This window comes from Humulus lupulus, chromosome 5 (assembly GCF_963169125.1).
Source record: "Humulus lupulus chromosome 5, drHumLupu1.1, whole genome shotgun sequence".
Lineage (NCBI taxonomy): Eukaryota > Viridiplantae > Streptophyta > Magnoliopsida > Rosales > Cannabaceae > Humulus > Humulus lupulus.
In genome coordinates this window covers 178,799,722-178,806,780 of record NC_084797.1, presented here as the reverse complement: position 1 = coordinate 178,806,780, position 7,059 = coordinate 178,799,722, and the positions used below count along the sequence as shown (strand labels likewise).

Here is a 7,059-nt window from a genome sequence, read left to right as displayed (position 1 = left end):
AAAATGCAAATTCTTTTGTATTACCTTAAATTCTAAAATGTACATCATTATTATGTTTTATATCATAAATTTTCATTAGAAAAGATTCACTTAAATATTCAAAATTTCAATTATTTAATTAAGAAAAAAATTATAGTGTCATATATATGAATCATTTGATCAAAATGATTAATTTCAAAATTATTATTTCATCTAATTAAATTTGTATTTTGAAATATAATAATGGTAAATAATTTTTATTGTATTCAATATACGTAGTGATTGGTTAAACATTTGTAGAAATAATGTTTATCTTATTTAAAAAAATAATAATAGAAAAATTAATGAGTATACTTTTGTTTCACAAATTGTATTTTAAATAAAGAGAATAGAAAATAAAATAGATTATTTTATAAATTTAATCATAGTAAATATAATTTGTGGTGAGTATAATTTAATAATTTGTAATATTTTTTTTAATAATAAAATTATGACATGTATATTAAGTGATAAATTTAATTATAATAAATAGTATTACTTGTAGATATATGTATTATGTTTAATCAATCATATTTTTTTTTAAAAATACACATTATATAATAAGCAATAAATTTAATTATAGTAAATAGTATTACTTATATATTCATCACTTAATATTTATTTTAAATATAATTGATCAATTATGTATATTTAAATATACATTATAGTTAATTATATGTTGATATTAGACACAAAATGTCAAAATAACTTCACCAATAAATAATAACAAAATGATAAATTTTTATTAGAAAAGATTCACGTAAACAGTCAAAATTTCAATTATTTAATCAAGAAAAAATTATAGAGTGTCATATATGAATCATTTGATGAAAAAGATTAATTTCAAAGTTATTATTTCTTCTAATTAAATTTGTATTTTGAACAATAATAATGGAAAATAATTTTTATTGTTTTCAATATATGAAGTGATTGGTTGAACATTTGAAGAAATGATGTTTTTGTTTTTTTAAATAATAAAAAAATTAATTAGTATATTTTTGTTTTCCAAAATTGTATTTTAAATAAAGAGAATAGAAAATAAAATAAATTATTTTATCAATTTAATTATAGTAAATAGAATTTGTGGTGAGCATAATTTAATGATTTGTAATATTTCTTTTAAAAATAAAATTATGACATGTATATTAAGTGATAAAATTAATTATAATAAATAGTATTACATGTAGATATGCATTATATTTAATCAATCATACATTTCAAAATAAATACACATTATATATTAAGTAATAAATTTAATTATAGTAAATAGTATTACTTTTATATTACTTATTTAATATATATTTTAAATATAATTGATCAGTTATGTATATTTGAATATACATTAATATTAGACCCAAAATACCAAAATAATTTCACCAATAAATAGTAACAAAAGGACAAAATAACTTTACCCACACATTTATATATGTTATAGATAATTATTATTATTATTATTATTATTATTATAAAAGGGCAAGGTGAATTATTGAACCTAAGGCCTCCTCTATAAAAGCAAAGGTATGGTACATGTGTATGTATGGCTCACCTTAATTTTTTTTGGTATAAGATAAACGTCAACCAGAAGTACAAAGTTTACAATATGGAAGGCAAACAACCGTTCCATACTAACTTATTGTCAAGTCTTGTAGCTTTTTGAGCTATATTGTGAGCTAATACATTAGCATTCCTAGAAACATATGACAAGGCTAAATTAGGGAAAGATGACAATGAGTTATGAATATCCTTAAGTACATCTAAGACTAAACCATCAAAAGAAAATGTATGCAATTTATCGACTATAGATTTACAATCTGTTTCAGCAGTAGAAATAGGGAGATGTACTGTTGAGCACCATTTTAGAGTTGCAATTAAAGCCATTGCCTCAATGATCATTGAATGATAGTGTCCTGGTAATCAAATGGCGCATTCTGCAACAACTTTTCTATTTGAGTCTCTCACAACAGCTCCAATGCCCATCTTTCAGTTTCCATGAGAAACAGTTGCATCCACATTCAACTTAAACTTGTTAAGAGAAGGGGTCTCCTATTAGTAACATTCTTTGAAGCTCTATCTGTCCGTCTCTGCATAAAAAGTTCTTGAGCTTGCTGATAAGAAAAAAGAAAAGAAAAGAAGTAGCAGTCGTGGCTACCTCAGAAAAAGGAGTAGCATATTTTCGAAAAACTATAGCATTTCTATGATTCCAGACTCCCCACAATATGCAAAGCAAAATTTCATGACTTTCCTTATCATGAGATTCAAAACCTAAAATGAAATAATCCTGAATATTCATGTTCTTATATTGACAATAAAAGGTAGAAAAAACAGAATACTTCCAAATTTTACGAGCTCTGGAACATCCAAGTATAGCATGAGATACTGATTCTTCTTGAGCACCACATATAGTGCAGATAGGCGATGGTTATGTTTTCTGAACATACAGATTTGAGGAGACACGAAAGATATGGTTAAAAGTTCTCCAAATAAAGTGTTTAACTTAAGGAGAAATTTTAGCACGATACAAAAAAAACCACCATTTCTTAGAAGCAACAGAATTAGAAGGTTCAAGGTTAGAACTTACAGAAGCCGCTAAGTGATAGCCAGATTTAACTGTGTATTCACTAGAGGAAGTATAGCTCCAAATCAGAGTGTCCCAACCTGTACCACCAGAAATTGGAATATACAAAATAGCAGTAACAATATCAACAGAAAAATATTGAGTTAATTTATTTACGTCCCAAGCTCCTGAAGGTGTAATGAAGAATGAGACTTTATTAGAGGAAGTAAGAAAGGAAGAATTGTATGAAATAAATCTAAAGTTATGGATCCAGTAATCTTGAAGAATTCTGACCGAACTAACATTAGCTATTTTCCAATTAAGGCCCCTTTTAATTAACCTTCAACCCCAAAGAATACTCCTACAAGAATAAGAAGAAAATCGACCTTCTTTGGCATATAAAAAGTCAGAATTGGGATAATATTTCTCTTTAAGAAGGTGTGAGAGTAATGAGGAAGGGTTTTGCATAATTTTCCAAGCTTGCTTAGCTAGCAGTACTTGATTAAATGACAATAAAGATCTAAAGCCCAAACCTCCATAAAACTTGGAAAAGCAAAGGAAAGACCATTTTTTTCCAATGGACCTTACGATTTTAATTGGAGGAATCCCACCAAAATTTAGACATCATGGATTCAATGTCACTACAAATTTTATTCGGAATACGAAAACAAGTCATAACATAAGTTGGAATTTACTAGATTGCGGCTTTAAGCAAAACTTTCTTTCCTGCTCTAGAAAAAAACTTAGACTGCCAAGTGGTGAAATAAGAACGAATTCTATCTAAAAGAAAAAGAAAATGAACCATTCTTAGATCTATTAAAACATTGAGGAAAACCTAAATATTTACTAATAAAGGGTTTACTTTCTAGAGAGAGATGATTGAAGAAGAGATGCTAATTATTTACAATAATATTCGGAGAAAAAATGATAGAAGACTTTGGAAAAGTTTACAAGTTGACCAAAAGCTTTTGAGCAAATATCTAATGATTTTTTTATTGCTAAGCAAGATGTTTTATTGGCAGTACAAAATAAAAGACTATCATCAGCAAAAAAGAAAAGTAAATGTGAGATTGGAGGAGCATTTCTAGAAACAGAGAGACTAGAAAAAGAAGGCCTAAATTTCCCGTAATACGCAAAACGGATGAAATGCCCTCAGAACAAAGTAAAAACTAGAGAAAGATATGGACACAGGAGATAAATATTTCATAATTAGGTATACAAACCTAACTGGAAAATTAAAAAGTAAACATGACAGATTCTACAAAAGACCATTCTACTCTATCAAAAGCTTTAGCCATATCAAGTTTTATTGCCGCCCAACCTACTCTACCATGCTTCCTATGATTAATCGCAAGAATTAGTTCTTGAGCAATTAGAATATTGTCAAAAATAACTCTATCCGAAAGGAAAGAAGTTTGAAAATGAGATATTATATTACAAAAGACCGGTTTAAGTCTATTAACTAAAGTTCTAGATATAACTTTATTTACAGGGGAACAAATACTAATAATTCTAAAATCCTTAATGGCGTGATCATCATGTTTTTTAGGAATAAAAACTATAATAGTAGTGTTAATAGTCAAAATACCAACATCATGATTTAGAAAATCTAAAATAACATTAACCAAATCAGCCCCTAAAATGTTCCAATTTTTTTTATAAAAACATGCATTAAAACCATCCAAACCAGGGGCTTTATCTCCTGACAGTTGAAAAAGAGCAGCCCTGACTTCATCAAGAGTAAAAAGTTGACTTAATAACTGATGATAATCACTAGAAATGGTTTGATTCAGACTAGAAAGTATGATATTTCAAGCATAAGGATCAATACCTTGGGAAGAAAAAAGATTAGAAAATTATGAAAGTATAGAACTTTTAATATCAACAAAATTATTGACTTTATTACCATCTTCTGCACGAGTCTGCATATTTCTTGGTGAACTCAAAATGAGTCTGCACAGACTTTTTCTCGAACATGTCTTGGAGTTGATCCATGATTTCGTATGTCATCTCGATAGTCTCCATCTTTGTCTTGAGAGTGTCGACCACACTAGTCAATATGTAGTGTCGTGCCTTGTTATTAGTCATCTGCCAACGCTCATATTTATCTCTTACAGACTTAGGAGCTCCTTCAGCTAGAACTTTTGGGGATTCTTCAATCATGACGAACTTGGTGTTGTCACCAATCAATACTATGTTGATATTCTACTTCCACTTAAGGAAGTTTTCTCCAGTGAGCTTCTCTATAGAAAGTTGAGAAAGGACAGGAGTAGACACCATCATACTTAAGACTACCAATTATCAATAAAATAGAAATCAATCACTTTTTCTCAATAAAACTTCTATTAACTCTAATTTCAAGAAATAGTACAACATATACTGTAAATATGTAAGATATAGAAAAAATACAAAAATCATCATATCTTTATTTTTTTAGGTTTTTAATTATTCTATGATATTGTTGTCCCGATTGGCGAGAGTCAAAAAATATCATTAGTTAAATAGAGTTGTAAACTCATTTAATAATAGACACAATTATTAACAACCTACTATTCGATCAAAATAAGAAAACAAAATCTTTTATTTTATAAGCTAGACCTATGGTTTCAATAATCAATGATTTAGTCCTAGTAGTCATTGTAGGGGTGAGTATAGTAGAATTTAATTTATAATAATCTATCTTTCGAAATCTAACCTTGTCAAAATAATTAATGAACACATTCCGTTGGGGGACGAATCAAAGCGTCTCGAGGCTCCATTAAGTTATTGACCTTGTTAAACTAACGGTGGAGATCGAATATAAATTTTTAAAATAAGCTCATTATAAAAATAGTATTTTTATTATTAATTTTTTAAAATTAATGATTATGGTTCTCCAAAAAAAATTGTAAAATTAAAATTTTAAAACCAAAGTCTTATAATTTTCTATTAATTCTAAAGTGTCACATTAAAACAAATACAATTAAATTAGAAGTAATTTATTGCTAATCAATATTTAGGTTTAACTATTATAATGAACATACACAATTAAGTCTAACTCAGGCAAATGGACCTTAACAATTAGACTTGTATGGAGGAGGGTTGGGTCCATTATGTCACCAAAATTAAGCCAAGAAACTCTAGCACGTTGCTTCCAATAGATTTCTTCTTTAAGAAACAAAGCATCTAACTATGATTGTAAAGATTTAATGTTATTCAAAATATCATTACTAGTAGGTACTAAGGATTGCAAGTTAGATATCTGATTATGAAGAGAAGAAATTCTAGATTTAACTGATTTAAAAGTGGTTTCATTCCAATTTTGTAAAAAAAAATTGTACAAGTGTTTTGTTTATTAAGAAAGTTAAATAGATGAGTAAGAAGATAACCAAGAGTTCTTGACAACATCAAAAGAAAGAAGTTTCAGTTAGCCAATTATTTTAAAAAAGAAACCTTTCAGGAATAGATTTTGGGAAGAATCCAAGAGGACAACTTTAATAGCTCTATGATCTGAACAATAAAAGGGAAGATGAAAAATTGTAACATTTGGGAACAAAACATGTCATTTATGCTTAACAATACTATTGGAAAAACTTATACATGATCTTGTTTATTTTCATGTAAATCTAATATTAAACAAATTATTATAAGACAACCTAAATCATATTTCTATAATTAAATTTAAACAGAAATAATGATAAAAATACTTACATTATATGCAACTGAATGTATTAGTCCTCCTTTCAGTTTTCATAATCCTTGAATCCTTTCTGTCGCAGTGTATCACCAAAAAACTGAACCGATCTTCAAATTTTTTCATAACCTTCCAAAGTATCATTAGAATCACCTAGACTAGAGTGGGACATTCTCAACACATGAGATAGATACAAAGAGAAGAAGAAGAAGCGAAGAGAATATTGAAGCTTAAAAAATGACTTATGCTATAGAGAGAATCTAAAACCTAGAGCATCAAAACTAGATGTTTTGATCATCTAAAACAAATAATTTCAACTCTCACTAAGCATTCTTTTTATAGGCTCAATTAGATTATTTATTTAATTAAAAAATCAATAAAATAATATATAATATCAGCTATTAAGTCGAAATTCTCAGACTTTAGGCCTTTGAATTTCCCATTTAGTTATAAGTCTATTAGACTTAAAATCAATGCATGTATTATTTTCTATTGATTAATTAATTAAATAATTATTTAAATTTTTTATCAAATTAATTATTTATAATTTGAACTTTGATTTAAATTTATTTATTAATTTAGACACCAATTTTTTTTAATTAATAAATCTACCCTTAAATCTTTTTCTTCTCTAAATTATATAACAATGTAAAACTATACAAAATTGACCGGGTCAACTATAATAATTCTAATTGATAATTAAATCAATTAATTAAGACTATTTAGATGATTTTATCCAAGATACAGTGGGGACCATAGGCCCATGAAATCAAGCTCCAATAAGTTATCATAAATTTAACAAATAAATTTACTA

The 7,059-nt window shown here is 27.0% G+C and overlaps 1 long non-coding RNA gene across 1 annotated transcript; it reads right to left on the bottom strand.

Moving 5' to 3' along the window:
• Nucleotides 1-1,564: 1,564 nt before the first annotated feature.
• LOC133777887 (uncharacterized) lies at nt 1,565-6,605 on the bottom strand. The gene is made up of 4 exons (XR_009868899.1): nt 6,263-6,605; nt 4,479-4,815; nt 2,597-2,673; nt 1,565-2,099 (listed from the first exon to the last, which is right to left on the bottom strand). It is a non-coding gene; the product is annotated as an uncharacterized LOC133777887 (long non-coding RNA).
• Nucleotides 6,606-7,059: the final 454 nt, after the last annotated feature.